Source organism: Carlito syrichta, unplaced genomic scaffold (assembly GCF_000164805.1).
Source record: "Carlito syrichta isolate Samal-C Ts95f unplaced genomic scaffold, Tarsius_syrichta-2.0.1 Scaffold308699, whole genome shotgun sequence".
Lineage (NCBI taxonomy): Eukaryota > Metazoa > Chordata > Mammalia > Primates > Tarsiidae > Carlito > Carlito syrichta.
Window position 1 is genome coordinate 209,131 of NW_007252795.1, and position 18,002 is coordinate 227,132.

The window sequence follows — 18,002 nt, forward strand, 5'->3', positions numbered from 1 at the left end:
AAAAAAAAAAAAAAAAATGTGAAAAGGACCCTAGTAGACATTTCTCAAAAGAAGATATAAAGATGTCCAACAGACATATGAAAAAAATGTTCAACATTACTAATCAGGGAAACTCAAACCACAATGAGATACCACTTCACAGCTGTCAGAATTGCTAGTATCCAAAAGGCAAGTGAGGTTGGGTATGGTGGCACACCTGTCATTCCAGCTGAGACAGGAGAATCACTTAAACCAGAGTTTGAGACCAGCATGGGCAACATAGTGAGACACTATCTCAACAACATTAAAAAAAAAAAAAAAAAGTAGGGCAACCCTCTCGGGTCCCCTCCCACTCTAGGAGCTTTTCTGTTCTTTCAATTAATACTGTTTAAAAAAAAAAAAATTAGCCAGCCTTGGTGGCTCAGCCTGTAATCCCACGCCTTTGGGAGGCTGAGGTGAGTGGATTGCCTGAGCCCGCGGGTTCAAGATCCGCCTAGGCAGCAAGAACTCATCTCTACAATAAATCAAAAAATCAGCCGGGCGTGGTAGCGCATGCCTGTAATTCCGGCTACTTGGAAGGCTGAGGCAGAAGGATTGCTAGAGCCCAGCAGGTCGAGGCTGTGGTGGCCGGGAGCGGCCACGGCGCTCCAATCTGGGCGACAGAGTGAGACTCCAACTCAAAAAAAAAAAATAAAGATGAATAAATTGGTGAGGATAAAGGGAATGGTTGTACACTGATGGTGGGAATGTAAACTGGTACAACCATTTTAGAAAACCGTATGGTGATTTCTCAAAAACCTAGACTATAATTACCATATGATCCAGCAATCTCACTTTTGGGTATTTACTCAAAAGATTGGAAATCAGTATGTTGAAAAGATGCCTGTACTCCCATGTTCATTGCAACGCTATTCACAATAGCCATGATGTGGAATCCATCAACAGATGAATGAGTAAAGGAAATGCGGTATGTATACACAATGGAATGCCTTTAAAAAAAGAAATTTGCAGCTGGGCATGGTGTCTCATGCCTGTAATCCCAGCACTTTGGGAGGTGAAGGCTAGAGGATTGCCTGAGCCCAGGGGTTCAAGACCAGCATGAGCAACTTGAGACCCCCTCTATACAACAAATCAAAAAATTAGCCAGGTGTGGTGGTGCGCACCTGTAGTTCTAGCAACTTGCAAGGCTGAGGCAGAAGAATTGCCTGAGCCCAGGAGGTCAAAGCAGTGGTAGCCATGAGCATACCACTGCACTCTAGCCTGAGTGACAGAGTGAGACTCTGTCTCAAAAAATAAAAGAAAAAAATTTTTTTTCCCAAAGTCCCTGAGTTAAAACCGGTTCCTGGCCAAGTTACATCCCACAGTCACCTTCTTCCTCTTTCCTTTTAGTATGACAGTCCTTCATCAAGGACTTCCTGGCAGGTGGAGTGACCATGGCCATCTTCACACTATAGTAGCTCCATTCAAGTGGGTCAAGCTGCTGTTGCAGGCACAGCATACCAGCAAGCAAATCACTGCAGAGAAACAATACAAGGGCATTGTAGACTGTGTGGTATATATTACCAAGCATCATCAGGGAGTCCTGTTCTTCTGGCATGGTATCTTGGCCAGTGTTATCAGATACTTCGCCATCCAGGCTCTCAATTTTGCCTTCAAAGGTAAATACAAGCAGATCTTGTGGGATGGTGTGTAACAGAAGACCCTGTTTTGGCTCTACTTTGCAGGGAATCTAGCATTAGGTGGTGCTGCTAGGGCCACATCCTTGTGCTTTGTATACCCTCCTGATTTTGCCCATACCTGTAAATTAGCTGATGTGAAAAAACTGTAACTGAAAAGAAATTCAGGGGCCTCAGTGACTGCCTGGTTGAGGACTACAAATTTGATGGGCCTGTACCAATGCTTTAACATATCTGTGCAGGGTATTATCATCTACTGAACTGCCTATTTCAGTATCTATGACATTGCAAATAGGCTGCTTCCAGGTTCCAAGAATACTCATGTCATCAGCTGGATGATCATGCAACCTGTCACTACTATTGCTGAGTTGCCTACCTATTTATTTGACTTTCTTTTTTTGAGTTGGAGTCTCACTGTGTCGCCAAGTCTGGAGTGCAGTCGACCTGCTGGGCTCTGGCCATCCTTCTGACTCAACCTTCCAAGTAGCTGGAACTATAGGTGCGCACTACCACATCCGGTTAATTTTTTCATTTATTGTAGAGACAAGATCTCACCAAGTTGCCCGGACTGGTCTCAAACCTGCGGGCTCAGGCAATCCACTTGCCTCGGCCTCCCAAAGTGCTCGGATTACAGGCTGAGCCACAGAGCCTGGCCAGTTTGACACTTTTCAGAGCTACATGGTGAAGCAGTCAGGGCGCAGAGGAACTGATATCATGTGTACAGAGCATGCTTGACTGCTGGAGGAAGATTGCTTGCTTGTGATGAAGAAGGCAAATATTTTTCCAAGAGTGCATGGTCTAATGTTCTCAGAGGCATGGGTGGTGCTTTTGTACTTGTCTTGTACAATGAAATCAAGAAGTACACACAAGTTATTTCCTAGGTTTTTTTCCCCTTGTGAACAGCATGTTGTATCTTGAACATTCTTGACAGACTTGTGCCTATCAATAGCAATTATGTGCTGGTTTAAAGTGAGAAGCAAAAATAGTAATCTCACCAGTTTTCTCCCAGAATCATTTCCATGATGATGATGATGATGATGACACTCACCAAATTTTTATTTCAGTCAATCCTGAGAAATAACAATTTGAAGGAAAAAATATATAAAATATAAAAAAAAAAAAAAGCCCCAGAAATTTTGTCACTTGTGATACTATGGATGGAACTGCAGAATATTATGCTAAGTGAAATAAGCCAGGTTCAAAAAGACAGATACCACATGTTCTTACTTAAACATGTGGAATCTAAAGCAATTGAACTCAAAGAGAACAACCATCTCAAAGAATCATGGGGGGAATGAAGAGATGATGATCAATTAGACAGGAAAAATAAGTTTTTTCTTACTTTGATATATATTGCACAGCATCATTAATAGAGTAAATAATGTACATTTTTAAATTACTGAGTAAAATTTTAAATGTTCTTATCACAAAAATGATAAATATTTGAGGTGATGGATATACATTAGTTTAATAATTTAGCATTGTATTAATAACTCATAATGTGTTTGTACTCCATAAATATCTATAACTATATTGTGAATTGACAATTAAAGAATTAAAAAATTTGAAATGTGTAAAATCCTTTTTAAAAAGAATTTTTTGCACAACTAATTTTCATGTATTAAAAGGAAAGAATATTCTTAAATTTGCAATAGCTCAGAATACATATCTTTCTAAATTCTTGTAGAAAAACACTGAAGACATACTTTATAACTGAAAGGTTTTTTTTTGTTTGTTTTGTTTTTAAACTTCAATCACTTCGTTAAAACACCTATGCCGGCTATGTTATCAAATCTAATTGTTAATGTTCAATCTTCATTTTACTCAGCTTATCAATGGCAGTTAAAACAATATATTACTTCTTCCCTCTGAAAAAAAATTTTTTTTGAGTTGGCGTTTCTTCTGGCACCCAGGCTGGAGTGCCGTGGCACACTCATAGCCACTGCAGCCTGACCTGCTGGGCTCAGGCGATCCTTCCGCCTCAGCCTTCCAAGTAGCTGAAACTACAGACAAATGCCACCACGCCCGGCTAATTTTTTGTTATTTATTGTAGATTCGAGGTCTCACCAAGTTGCCCAGGCTGGTCCCAAACCCCCAGGCTCAGGCAATCCTCTCTCCTCAGCCTCCCAAAGTGCTGGGATTATAGGCTGAGCCATCACACCTGGCCTCTTAAAAATATTTTTAACTTCTAGAAACTTATTCTTGATTTTTTACTTACTTCATTGGTCACCTCTCCTCACTTTCCTTTCCTGTTTTTTGGGTTTTTTTTCCCCGTAATATCTCTAACTTTTATATGTTGGAGAACCCAAGTCTATTTGTACTTACTCTGGTGATTTTTAGCCATTTCCTGGCTTCAAATACTATAAGCAAGTAATTCCCAAATGCATATCTTAAGCCTGAACCTTTTCGCTGAAAACCAATTTATATAACCTAGCTGTCTTTGTTTTTAACATCTCCACCTGAATGTTTAGTTGTCATCTTAGACTTAACATGTCCAAACAATCTGTTGATTTGCATTAGACCCCAACTTTCCCACCCAAACTATATGGACTCATTAGTCATTCCTTGATTTCTCTTATACCATAGATTGGTTCAATCAGCAGATCATTTAGCCCTACCTGAAAAATGTATTCAGAATCTGACCACTTTATACTATTTCCATCAGTTCTGTCTTCATTTGTTCATATTGCTATAACAAATTATCATAGACTGGATAGTTTATAAATGAGAAACTTTTTTCCCACAGTTTTGGAGGTAGTAAAGTCCAAGATCAAAATGCAAACAGATTTTTTTGTCTGGTAAGGCTTGTTTTCTGGTTCACAGATGGTATCTTCTCACTGTGTGTTCACACAGTAGTAAGGTGAAGGGTCCCCCTTGGGCTTATTTAATAAGGGCACTAGTTTTATTCTTGAGGGATATGCCCTCATGACCTAATCACCTTCCACAAGGCTTCACCTCTTAAAACCATTCCCAGGCCAACCATGGTGGCTCACACCTATAATCCCAGCACTTTGGGAGGCCGAGGTGAGAGGACTGCCTGAACCCAGGGGTTCGTTGAGACCAGCCTGGGTAACTTGGTGAGATCTCATCTCTACAATAAATCAAAAAAATTAGCCAGGCATGGTGGCTCGTGCCTGTACTTCCAGCTACTTGGAAAGGTAAGGTGGAAGGATCACCAGGTTGAGGCTGTGGTAGCCGTGAGCGTGCCACTGCACTCCAGCCTGGGCAACAGAGTGAGACTCCAACTCAAAAAAACCAAAACCAAACAAAACACCATCACCTTGGGGGTTAGGATTTCAACATATGTACTTGAGGGGGAATACAAACATTCAGACCAAAGTACCTGTTATGCAGTTTTAAGCTCTTATTATCTCTTTTTTGAATCTTTCAGCAACTTCTGCGTGGTCTTTCATTCCTTTTCTGCTACAATCTATTCCTCACACTAAAGCCAGAGAGTTCTCTTTCTAAGATAAATCAGATCATGTCATTTCTTTGCTCAAAACCACATGTGGTTTTTTAGTCAGGGTAAAAATTTGAAGTCTTTATAATGGCTTACAAGGCCCAGCAAAATATGACACTATCTATGGCAGTCTTTTGCCTTATCTCTTAATGCTTTTTTTCTTGTCCTTAGCCTATTTACTGTTCCTTGAACTAACTAAGCAGGCTCCTGTTGCATTGCCTTTTCATGTCTTGTTCCCTCTGCCTGAGAAACTCTTCTCTTATGCGTCTAAATGCCGACTTTTACTTTTTTCTTTTTTCTTTTTTTTGAGTCCAGGTCTCACTGTTGGCCAGGCTGGAGTGCAGTGACATGATCACAGCTCACCACAACCCACCCTCAGTCTCCCGGCTCAGGCTATCCTTCTGCCTCAGCCTCCTGAGTAGCTGGGACTACAGAAGTGCACTACCATACCCAGTTAAATTTTAAAAATTTTTTGTTGAGATGAGGTCTCACTGTGTTGCCTAGGCTACTTTAACTTTTTTTAAGTCTTTACTCAAATATATTCTTATCAGTTAGGTACTTTCCACTGTCTCTAGAACTTCTTCACATTGGCTCCATTATTTTTCCCTGTAATACTTGTTAGCTACTGTATATAACAGGAGTCTGCAAATTATGGCCAGTGAGCTCAAGGTGACCTACTGCTTATTTTTAAATAAAGTTTTCTTGGAACACAGCTATGCTCCCCTTTTGACATGTTGTATACTGCTGCTTTCTCACTATAATAACAATGTTGAGTAGTTGCAACAAATACATGTGACCACAAAGTATAAAAGAGTTACTGTTTGACTCTTTAAAGTTTGTTGACAGGGATATATAGTATGTATTTGCTCATGTGTTTGCTGCCTGTTTCTCCCCACTAAAAAGTAAGTCCTATGAGGGCAGATTATTTTTTTTACTGCTGCACCCTAGCACCTGGACTCCTACCTGATATATAATAGCCTCAATAAGTATTTCTAGAACAAATAAATGACTGAATAAAAGAAAGGACATGGGCGTGGTGTAGTAATATATTAAAGGATTTTTTGTTTGTTTTAGTGTTTTAATTTTTAAAATGTGGGATACAATTCAGAATTAGGTATACAAGTAGTCATAGTCCAGGTAAAGTTTGGGCCTCCCTCTGTTCCCCACTTCACCTGGTTTGAGGTCTTATTGATGTTATGTGCCCCCCACCCCTCTCCTGGCAGTGTCCTGCTACTGCCAATCCCTTTCTTATTGTATGATGATAAATGTTCAGGGTCTGCTTATGAGTGAGAACATGTGGTACTCAGTTCTTTGTTTCTGTGCTAGGTCACTGAGTATTACAGACTCTAGGTCCATCCAAGTTGCTGTGAAGTCCATAATTTTATTCTTCCTTATGGCTGCATAATTTTCCAGGATTTTATGTTTTAAAGATAAAATTTGCCGGGCTCGGTGGCTCAACCTGTAATCTCGCACTTTGGGAGACTGAGGTGAATGGATTGTCTGAGCCCGCGGGTTCGAGACCAGCCTGGGAAACTTGGCAAGACCTCATCTCTACAATAAACCAAAAAATCAGCCAGGCATGGTAGCGCATGCCTGTAATTCCGGCAACTCGGAAGGCTGAGGTGGAAGGATCGCCGGAGCCCAGCAGGTCGAGGCTGCGGTGGCACTCCAGTCTGGGTGACAGAGTGAGACTCCAACTCAAAAATAAAATAATCTGCCTCAACTGGGCTTGGTGGCTCAGCCTGTAATCCCAGCATTTTGGGAGGTCGAGGTGAGTGGATTGCTTGAGCTCGCGGGTTTGAGACCAGCATGGGCAACTTGGTGAGACCTCGTCTCTACAATAAATTGAAAATTAGCCGGGCATAGTAGCGCATGCTTGTAGTTCTGGCTACTTGAAAGGCTGAGGTGGAAGGGTCGCCAGAACCCATCAGGTTGATGCTGGGGTGGTCGTGAGAGTGCCACTGCATTCCAGTCTGGGTGATAGAATGAGACTCCAACATACAAAAAAGGATAATCTGTAATCTGTCTCTCTTTGGATTCTCTCTCTTATTACTTATATGGAAGGAAAAAAGTTATAAAAAATAATTTAAATTTATTCAGACTAGGGATCTTTAAAAATTTTGTTGACAGATAATAATTGTACATATTATGGGGTACAGTGTGATGTTTCCATACATGTATACTTTGTATAATGAGCTATACAGAGTAATTAGCATATCCAGCACCTTATACACTTCTCATTTCTTTGTGGCAAGAACATTCAAAATTAGCTGGGCTTGGTGGCTCAGACTGTAATCCTGCGCCTTTAGGAGGCTGAGGTGAGTGGATTGCTTGATCCCACAGGTTCGAGACTCGCCTGGGCAGGCGAGACCTCATCTCTACAATAAATTAAAAAAAAATTAGCCGGGTGTGGTAGCGCGTGCCTGTAGTTCCAGCTACTTGGAAGGCTGAGGCGGAAGGATCGCCGGAGTCCAGCAGGTCGAGGCTGAGGTGGCCGGGAGCGGCCACTGCACTCCAGTCTGGGCAACAGAGTGAGACTGCAACTCAAAAAAAAACAGAACATTTAAAATTTTCCCTTCTAGCTATTTTGAAATATACAACACAGTATTGTTAACCAGTCACCCTGCTGTGCACTAGAATATCAAAACTTATTTCTCCTATCTAACTATAACTTTGTGTACCTTTTGACCAATTTTTCTCCATCCTTCTCTTCCCCTTACCCTCTCCACAGGCTAGGGATATTTTAAAGTCATTGATTGTCTTTTAAATAAAACCTGTTTGGGCGTAGTGTCTCACGCTTGTAATCCTAGCAGTTTGGGAATCCCAAGAGGGAGGATTGTCTGAGCCCAGGAGTCTGAGGCTGTGGGGAACTGTGATTGTTGCCACTGCACTCCACCCTGGGGGACAGAGTGAGTCCCTGACTCACAAAAAGTAAAATAAAATAAAACCCAATGACATTTTTGGCAAACTTGTAAAACAGTAAAAACTTTCCAGAATAAGCAAAAATAATGCTTTCTAGTATTTTTGTCTTTAAATGTGGAGAAGACGCTAAGGTAGTATCTCAGTGTTGCACTCCTCAGAGTAAAAGTATATATAAAACCACTCAGTTGCTAAACTTATTAAATCAGCAGCAAAGTAATAAATATTTTGTCTGGAATGAAGGCAGAATCAACTTGTCAAAATTCCCTTAACACATGATACTTTTGGACATTATAATATCAATTATATACAGTATGAAAGCACAGTTATTCTAACATGAGCATGCTAGTAGATAATTAGCTTTACAGTTGAATGCAAACTTTCTGTGTGAAGAATATGAACGAATCTTTGATCTATATGCAGTTCATATAAGGAGGAAAAGTGCCCGACAACTTCTTGTTCTTTTTGAATCATTGAAAATTCATGCAAAGAGGGGACGAGATTTTAAAAATTTTGTTTGTGATTATTTCATGAGTAAAATTTTTCTGAAAATGGTGTGTAGGATCAGTATTGACAGAGCAGAAACATCACTGTACTAGTTAAAAAATTACACTGGAATATTCTCACACTGTCCTATTTCTAGAGCATAACTGTAAACAATATGAACTCTGATCTTGATTCATTTGTCAAAGGAAGTAGTGAAAATTGTACTCATGATTGAATACTGTGAAAATAAGTGGGCACTGAATACAAGGCTCTGGTCTCCAACCTGAAACACACTGGCTGTCAAGACAGAAGGTAGTTTTATGAATTTTTGAAATCAGGTATGAGATAAAAACATTTCTTCATGACCCTAAAAAAGGCAGATTGTCAGGGAACTTGCCCACAGTACCTTGAATAGCTTGAAACTGCCCTTCAGGGCTAAATTGTTATGATTTTTAATGTTGAAGATAAAATGTAAGGACAAACTGATACAAAAAAGGCTTAATCACTGTGGTGAGATGAACTCTTTAATACATTGAGAATGTGCATTTCCTTCTGTCCTCAAGCAGAAAAAGCAATCATTCCTTACTGAGTAAAATGTGCACTCATTTACTTTGGATATTTCTATCGGAGTAGTTATCACATTGTGCCAGCTATTTTGGGATATGAATGCCTCTCAGTTGGACTCAAGGGCTAGCAACTGTGCTTCTCCTCAACAGTGACTTGCTAGTAATCCTTAAAAACAGATTTCCTGGGAATAAAACTGTATACTTATCTATAGATACATAAGTTCATAAATTTTACCGATATAAAAGATTAGTAGCGGCTGGGCTCGGTGGTTCAGCCTGTAATCCCAGCACTTTGGGAGACCAAGGCAAGTGGACTGCCTGAGCCTGTGGGTTTGAGACCAGCCCGGGCAACTTGGCAAAACCTCTCTACAAGAAATCAAAAATTAGCCAGGCATGGTAGCACGTGCCTGTAGTTCCTGCTACTTGGAAGGCTGAAGTGGACGGATTGCTGCAGCCCAGCAGGTCAACGCTGGGATGGGCATGAGTGTGTCACTGCACTCCAACCTGAGTGATAGAGTGAGATGCCAACTCAAAAAAAAAAAAAAAAAGGATTGGTAGCACACACTTTACAAAAAAAAATAAGATATGCAATACTCTATTGTAAAATTCATGGAGCCAGTTAATTCTCACAGAATGCTTTAGTTGATTTTTATCAAACTCTTGTGTCTGTAGCCCTACCTGTAGCCAATCTGTGATTGCAGTTCTTGAGCAAATGTAGTTCTGATGTGAATTTATATTTTATATAAATATATTTTTGTTTAATTAAATGAGTAATATGAAAGTGAAACAATAAAAGTGTATGTCGAGGGGCTGCGTGCAGTGGCTCACGCTCGTAATCCTAGCACTTTGGGAGACTGAGGAAGAAGGGTCACTTGAGGCCAGGAGTTCAAGACCAGTTTGGGCAACATAGCAAGACCCAAACTCTATCAAAAAATTAAAAGCTTTAGCTGGGCATTGTGGCGTATGCCTGTAATTCCAGCTACTTGGGAGGCTGAGAAGGGAGGGTCACTTTAGCCAGGAGGTTAAGCTATAACAAGCCAAGATTGCCCCACTGCATTCCAGACTGGGTAACAGAGCGAGATTCTGTATCTAAAAAGAAAAACTGTGTATGTTAGAACTTCACATTCAGAGCGAGATTCTGTATCTAAAAAGAAAAACTGTGTATGTTAGAACTTCACATTTTCATCAGTGATGTGAATGACTTCTTGCTAAATTGTTTTTCTTGTTGTTGTTCTTTTTAGTTGGAGTCTCACTCTGTTGCCCAGGCTGGAGTGCAGTGGCACGCTCCTGGCTACCCCAGTGTTGACCTGCTGGCTCAGGCTATCCTTCTGCCTCAGCCTTCCAAATAGCCGGAACTACAGGCATGCATTACCACACCTGGCTAATTTTTTGATTTATTGTAGAGTTGAGGTCTCACCAAGTTGCACAAGCTGTTCTTGAACCCGTGGGCCGAGGCAGTCCTCTCACCTTGGCCTCCCAAAGTGCTGGGATTACAGGCTTGAGTCACTGCACCTGGCCTTCTTGCTAAATTGTTAATAATTTTTAAATATTGGAAGATTATTTCACCATTTTTGCTGTCATTTACAATGTAATGCTTTAATTTGCACTCTATATGTTTTGCATCTCTCCCTTAAGGTTATCAACACATCATTAAGTTATACCATGATTTGTAGTGTAATCATTTCCATGGTGTAAACCTATGATTGATTTCAGGCTACCAACTTGACCTCACCAAACAGAGTTGGGAAGAGATGGACAGTAGCACACCACTATATGGTTTTGTTGTTGTTTTGAAATACTACAATGGACATAAATAATCTCAAGTGCATACAAAATAGTAAAGTTAGGTAAAATAAGAAGTGATGAGTTTTGAGGATTTATTTTCAATGTATTTTAAGTTGGAAAATATTTACATCTTGGTAATGACTGTATTTAACAACCAGTTTGCAAAATTTTTGAAGATCTAACATTTGGCTTTCAAGAGCCGGTATGAGTCAGACACAGCACATTGCTGCCCCTGTAGTGTTGTGTATAACCCTCATAGGCTTATGTGACTGATTTGGGTGAGCAACAGTCTGTTAGTTAAGTTCATTCAGTCAACTTAATTCTATCTATGGTGGTGTCCTTGGCTTTCATAGAGGATTGTCATGGGAAAGCCCATACAAATGATGTTTCTGCTGTAAAATTACTTAGCCACTTCCTATTGGCTCCCAGATTCTTCTGACATGATAGCGATAGTCACTTATGATTTCTATACTTAATAGTATGACAAAGTATTCTAAGCTCATTTTGAATATTTTCTGTCTTAAACTGACAACCAGCCATTGCGTAAGGGAATTCTTTTCAAAGATAGATAGTGTTTAGATACCATAGTGTATACAATGAGTATGTGCTTGTTGTTACTGTACTGGTCCCTGTACAGTGGGCAGAACTAAGAAATATGTCTTTTTAAGTATGAAACTAAGAAATATGCAATATGTAATGAGTTCATTCTAACACATGTATTTCAAACTCAGGATAAGAATATTTATGTTACTCAAAAATTAATTTCCCCCAAACACCAATGCCAATGTTTTCAGTTGCTTTTTTGCAGACTGCATGCAACAACATTAGTATAACACCCCTAACAATACATAAAAATAACAATAGCATAAAAATATGGGACTGATGACAATTTAAGTTGCTGTTTTATTTTGTTGCTTTGACATTCTTTTTCTTAAGTTATAGCCTGTGAGGAATACTGCATACTGTTAAATTAGTGTGTGTTTAATTGTATTTTTTGTTTGTTTGTTTTCTTTTTTTTTATTAAATCAATATTTTTTATTATGGTTTTCATTGTATTTTAAAGTCACTTGTAATAATTCTTCTCTGTATGATTATGCCACCAACTCCATATACAATTAAGTTTATTTCATTTAATTCCATTTTTTATGGGATTGCTTTTTAATTTTAACTTTTTATTTTATGACAATGGAAGTTACTTTATATGGTTCCAAAATCACATCTACAAAACAGGTTTTTGTGGGGGTTTTTTTTGAGTCAGAGTCTCACTGTTGCCCAGGCTGGAGTGCAGGGGCACGCTCATGGCCACTGCAGCCTTGACCTGCTGGGCTCAGGCGATCATTCTACCTTAGCCTTCCAAGTAGCTGGAATTACAGTCACACGCCACCATATCCGGCTAATTTTTTAATTTATTATAGAGACGAGGTCTTGCCAAGTTACCCAGGCTGGTCTTGAACCCTGGGCTCAGGTAATCCTCTCACTTCAGCCTCCCAAAGTGCTGGGATTACAGACTTGAGCCACCTCGTCCTACAAAACAGGTTTTTTGAGAAACTCACATCCTATATTATTCCTGTCTTTACCACCCTGTTTGCTTTCTCTTTCTAGGTAACCATGTTTTAAGAAGGTTTTAATTTATTCTTTCATTTAAAAAACAGGTAAAATGTACATGAATGGTAGCATACTATACTATGTTTTTCTCTAACTTGCTTGTTTCACTTAACATTTACTGGAATTCACTATGAAGTAATTCATATCACATACATCCCTTATACCTTTTTAAAAATTGCATAGTACTCCACTGTGTTGATGTACCATATTAATTCAACCATTTCACTATGATGAACATTTGGATTACTTCCAGGCTTTTGCTGTAACAAACAGTGTTTCAATGAATAACTTCCTGTATATCTATTTTCATATTTTGTCAGTGTTGTTCAGATCCTTAGAAGTGAGATTTGCTAGTAAAAAAATAAATATGTAACATTGTTAGATTCTGTCATATTGTCCCTTGTTGGGGTATTTCCATTTTGTACTCCAGCATGCCAAAAAAAAAAAAAAAAGTGCTCCTTTCCCCTATAAGAACCTCACTAACAGGCTGTGTTGTGAAACTTTTGAAATTTTGCCAATCTGATGGATGAGAAATAGAATCTCAGTAATTCTTAATTGGCATTTCTCTTATAAGCAAGGTTGTAAACGTTTTTATTTAAGAGATATTTGCATTTCTTTCCCTACTATTATTATTATTTTAGAGACAAGTTATCACTGTGTTGCAAAGGCTGGAATGCAGTGACTATCCACATGTGTGACCATATTGCTCTATAGCCTCAAATTTCTGGACTCAAGTGATTCTCCTACCTCAGCCTCCCCAAGTAGCTGGGACTACCGATGCATACCACTGTACCTGACTGCATTTTTTTCCCCCTCTGTAAAATTTCTGTTTATATCTCTTGTCATTTTGCCATCAGGTTGTCTTTTTCTTCTCTATGTTTAGATACTTTATAAATAAGGTTATTAAATTGTCTCATGTAAGTTGCAAGGTTTTGTTTGTTTGTTATTTTGCCATGTCTCTCCTTTTACCCCACCCCCCAGCCTTCTCCACACTGGCAGCCACCTGCCATTGTACTTTATGTAGTGAGACTTACCAGTATTTTACTTAATTTCCTCTGGTATTGACCACTGCTAGGAAAGTTATCTCAACTCTCCAGTTATTGAAGAATTCATCCATAATTTCATCTAGTACTTGTATAGGTTCAATTGTTTATATTTAAATACTTTGATTTTTTTCAAATTTATTCTTGGAACAGACACAAATTTATCCTTTTCCTTATGTATACTGAATTATCTAAACACCGCTTATTAGAAAATCCATCTCTTTCTCATTGCTTTCGATACAGCTTTTATGTATACTAAATTTCCATATGCACTTGAGTCAGTTTCTCAATTTTTTAGTGTTCTATTGGTCTTTTATTCAAGTACCAATACCAACTGTTGTTTTATAATACTTAATATCTGATATGATTGCCCCTACTCTCTGCAAAGCTCTTCTTTTTCAAGGTGTTATATGCTTTTCTTGCTTCTTTTTCCAAATGAATTTTATAATCAATTTGTGCTTATAGCCATTTTCTTAATTGGGATATTTATGAGAAACACTTTGAGAGTTAAACAAAAAGGCCAGGCTCGGTGGCTCAGTCTGTAATCTCAGCACTTTGGGAGGCCAAGGAGATTGGATTGCCTGAGCCCATGGGTTCGAGACCAGCTGGGGCAACTTGGCAAGACGTCTCTACAACAAAATAAAAAACGGGGGGTTGTAGCGTGGCCTGTAGTTCCAACTACTGGGAAGGCTGAGGCGGAAGGATCGCTGGAGCCCAGCAGGTCGACACTAGGGTGGCCATGAGTGTGCCACTGCTCTCTAGCCTGGGCAACAGAGTGAGTCAACCCTAACTCAAAAAAAGAAAAGAAAAGAAAAATCTCTACAGTTGATTCTGATAATCCCATTTTAAAAAGAGACCTTTTAAAAAGAGGCCTAGGCTCTGTGGCTCATCCTGTAATCCCAGCACTTTGGGAGGCCGAAGCAAGTGGATTTTCTGAGCCTGCGGGTTGGACCAGCCCGGGCAATTTGACGAGACCTTATTTTTACAATAAATGAAAAAATTAGGCAGGCATGGTAGCACGTGCCTGTAGTTCTGGCTACTTGGAAGGCTGAGGCAGAACGATCATTGGAGGTGGCAGGTCAACACTGGGGTGGTCGTGAGTGTGCCATGGCACTCCAACCTGAGCAACAGAGTGAGACTCCAACTCAAAAAATAAAAATAAAAAAAATAAAAAGAGACCTATACATAACCTCCCAAGGTTGAAACAAGAAGACATTGAAGGCACAGTGGCTTAAACCTGTAATCCCAGCACTTTGGGAGGCCAAGGTGAAAGGATTGCCTGAGCTCAAAGGTTTGAGACCAGCCTGGGCAATTTGGCAAGACCTTGTCTCTACAGTTAAAAAAAAAAAAATTAGCTAGGAGTGGTATTGCATGCCTGTAGTTCCAACTACTTGGACGGCTGAGGCAGAAGGATTGTCTGCCCAGCAGGTCGAGTCTGCTGTGGCCGTGTCTTCCAGCCTGGGAGACAAAGTGAGACTCCAACTCAAATAAAATAAGAGGCATTGAGACACTTAATAGACCAATAACAACCCAGGAAATTGACTGTCACTAGAAAACGGCATACAAAAAAAAAGCTCTGGATCAGATGGGTTTCTAGCGGAATTCTACAAAACATACAAGGAGGAGCTGATACCAATGCTACTGGAAGTATTCCAGGCAATTGAGAAAGATGGAATTCTCCCCAAATCATTTTACAAAGCTAACATCTCGTGATACCCAAACCGGGTAAAGATCCAACCAAAAAAGAGAACTACAGGCCAATATCCCTAATGAACATAGATGCAAAAATTGTCAACAAGATTCTAGCAAATAGGTTCCGACAACACATCTCAAAAATCATCCACCATGACCAAGTAGGCTTCATTACCAGGATGCAGGACTGGTTCAACATCCACAAGAATATAAATGTAATTAAATATATCCACAGATGAAAAAACAAGAACCACATGATTATCTCATTAGATGCAGAAAAAGCTTTTGATAAAATCCAGCATCTCTTCTTGATAAAACCCCTCAAACTTCTAGATATTGAAGGAACATATCTCAAAATAGTAAGCGCCATCTATGATAAACCCACAGCCAGCATATTGCTAAATGGACAGAAAGTGGAAACATTTCCCCTGAAAATCGGAACAAGACAAGGCTTCCCACTCTCACCCCTCTTGTTCAACATTGTGTTGAAAGTCCTAGCTAGAGCAATTAGACAAGAGAAGGAAATCAGGTGTATCCAAATAGGAAAAGAGGAAGTCAAGTTATCCCTCTTTGCTGACGATATGATCCTATACCTTGAAAATCCAAGAGAATCTGTCAAAAACCTACTTTCACTGATGAAGGACTTTGGCAAAGTCTTGGGGATATAAAATAAATGTGCAAAAGACAGTCGTATTCTGATACACCAACAACAAGCAGGCAGAGAACCAAATAAAAAACATAGTCCTATTCACAATAGCCAAAAAAAAAAAAAAAAAAAGAAAGAAAGAAAGAAACACCTTGGCATCTTCCTAACCAGAGAAGTGAAAGACCTCTACAATGAAAACTACAAAACACTGCTCAAAGAAACCCAAGAAGATACAAACAGAAAAATATTCCAGGTTTATGGATAGGAGGACTCAACATTGTTAAGATATCCATCCTACCAAAGGCAATCTACAGATTCAATGCAATACCCATTAAATTACCAACATCATTCTTCTCAGACCTGGAAATGATAATACAGAAATTCATATGGAAACATAAACAACCATGAATAGCCAAAACAATCCTTAGCAAAAGAAACGAAGTGGAAGGTATCACACTTCCAGATTTTAAACTTTACTATAAGGCTACAATAATCAAAACAGCCTGGTATTGGTACAAGCATAGGCATATGGACCAATGGAACAGAATAGAGATTCCAGAAGCAAAACCTCAATTTCTCAACCAACTCATCTTCAACAAAGCCTCCACCAACAACCACTGGGGAGAGGAGAACCTATTCAGTAAAGGGTGCTAGGAAAACTGGCTGATCACATGCAGAAGATTGAAACAAGACCCTTACCTATCACCATACACAAAAATTAACTCTAAATGGATCAAAGACCTAAACATGAAACCTCAAACTATCAGAACCTTAGAAAACACAGGAGACACCCTTATGGAAATTGGAACTGGCAACCAATTCCTGATCAAAACCCCAAATGCCTATGCCATAAGAGATAAAACAGACAAGTGGGACTCATCAAACTGAAAAGCTTCTGCAAAGCAAAAGAAACCATACAGAAAGCAGGGAGACAGCCCACAGAATGGGAAAAAATATTTGCCAACTATATATCTAACAAAGATCTAACATCCAGGATCTACTGGGAACTCAAATCTTCCAAAAGGAAAAAAAACAGCCCCATTCAAAGTGGGCAAAAGACATGAATAGGCACTTCTCAAAAGAAGATACACAGGCAGCCACAGACACATGAAAAAGTGCTCAGCCTCACTAATCATCAGAGAAATGCAAATCAAAACCACAGTGAGATACCACATAACCCCAGTATAAATGGCTATCATTAATAAAACAAACAACAATAGATGCTGACAAGGATGTGGAGAAAAAGGAATGTTTCTACGCTGCTGGTGGGAATGCCAACTAGAAAACTGGAAAACAGTGTGGCGATTTCTAAAAGAACTAGACATAGTCCTTCCATATGACCCAGCAATTCCCCTACTGGGAATATGCTTGAAGGAACTCAGATCTTTCTCCAAGAAAGATACCTACACGCCCATGTTTATTGCAGCACTATTCACAATAACAAAAACATGGAACCAACTGTGCTGCCCATTGAAACTGGACTGGACAAAAAAATGTGGTACATATACACAATGGAATATTATGCAGCCATAAAGAAGGACAAATATATGGACTTCACAGCAACTTGGATGGATTTAGAGTTGATCATACTCAGTGATCTATCACAGAAACAAAGAACAGAGTACCACAAGTTCTCACTCATAAGCAGTCCCTGAGCATTTATCATAACTATAAGAGAGGGATTGGCAGTGGAATACTGCCGGGGTAGGAGGGATACAACATCAATAAGGGTACCTGATCTCAAACTAGGCAAAGTAAGAACCAAAGGGAAGGCCCAAACTTTACCTGTACAATGACCACTTGTATACCCAATCCTGAATTTTACCCCACATCTTTAAAATAATAAATAAATAAATAAGAGGCCTATAGAACATAATATTCAAGTTCTAATTCCAGGAAAGTTTATGACTTTTTAAAAAATGTATTATGGAACCGGGCTCAGTGGCTCAGCCTGTAATCTCGTGCCTTTGGGAGGTTGAGGTGAGTGGATTGCCTGTGCCCGCAATCGGGACCCGCCTGGGCAGCGAGACCTCATCTCTACAATAAATCAAAAAATCAGCCGGGTGTGGTAGCGCATGCCTGTAATTCCGGCTACTCGGAAGGCTGGGGCGGAAGGATCGCCGGAGCCCAGCAGGTCGAGGCTGC

At 39.6% G+C, this 18,002-nt stretch overlaps 1 protein-coding gene and 1 pseudogene across 1 annotated transcript in view; both read left to right on the forward strand.

Annotated features, from left to right (window-relative positions):
- Window positions 1-2,536, forward strand: part of LOC103268081 — a 9,337-nt pseudogene extending 6,801 nt beyond the window's left edge.
- The window catches only part of BAZ2B (bromodomain adjacent to zinc finger domain 2B), a 406,036-nt gene that overhangs the window by 73,520 nt on the left and 314,514 nt on the right, over window positions 1-18,002 (forward strand). The window lies entirely within an intron of this gene.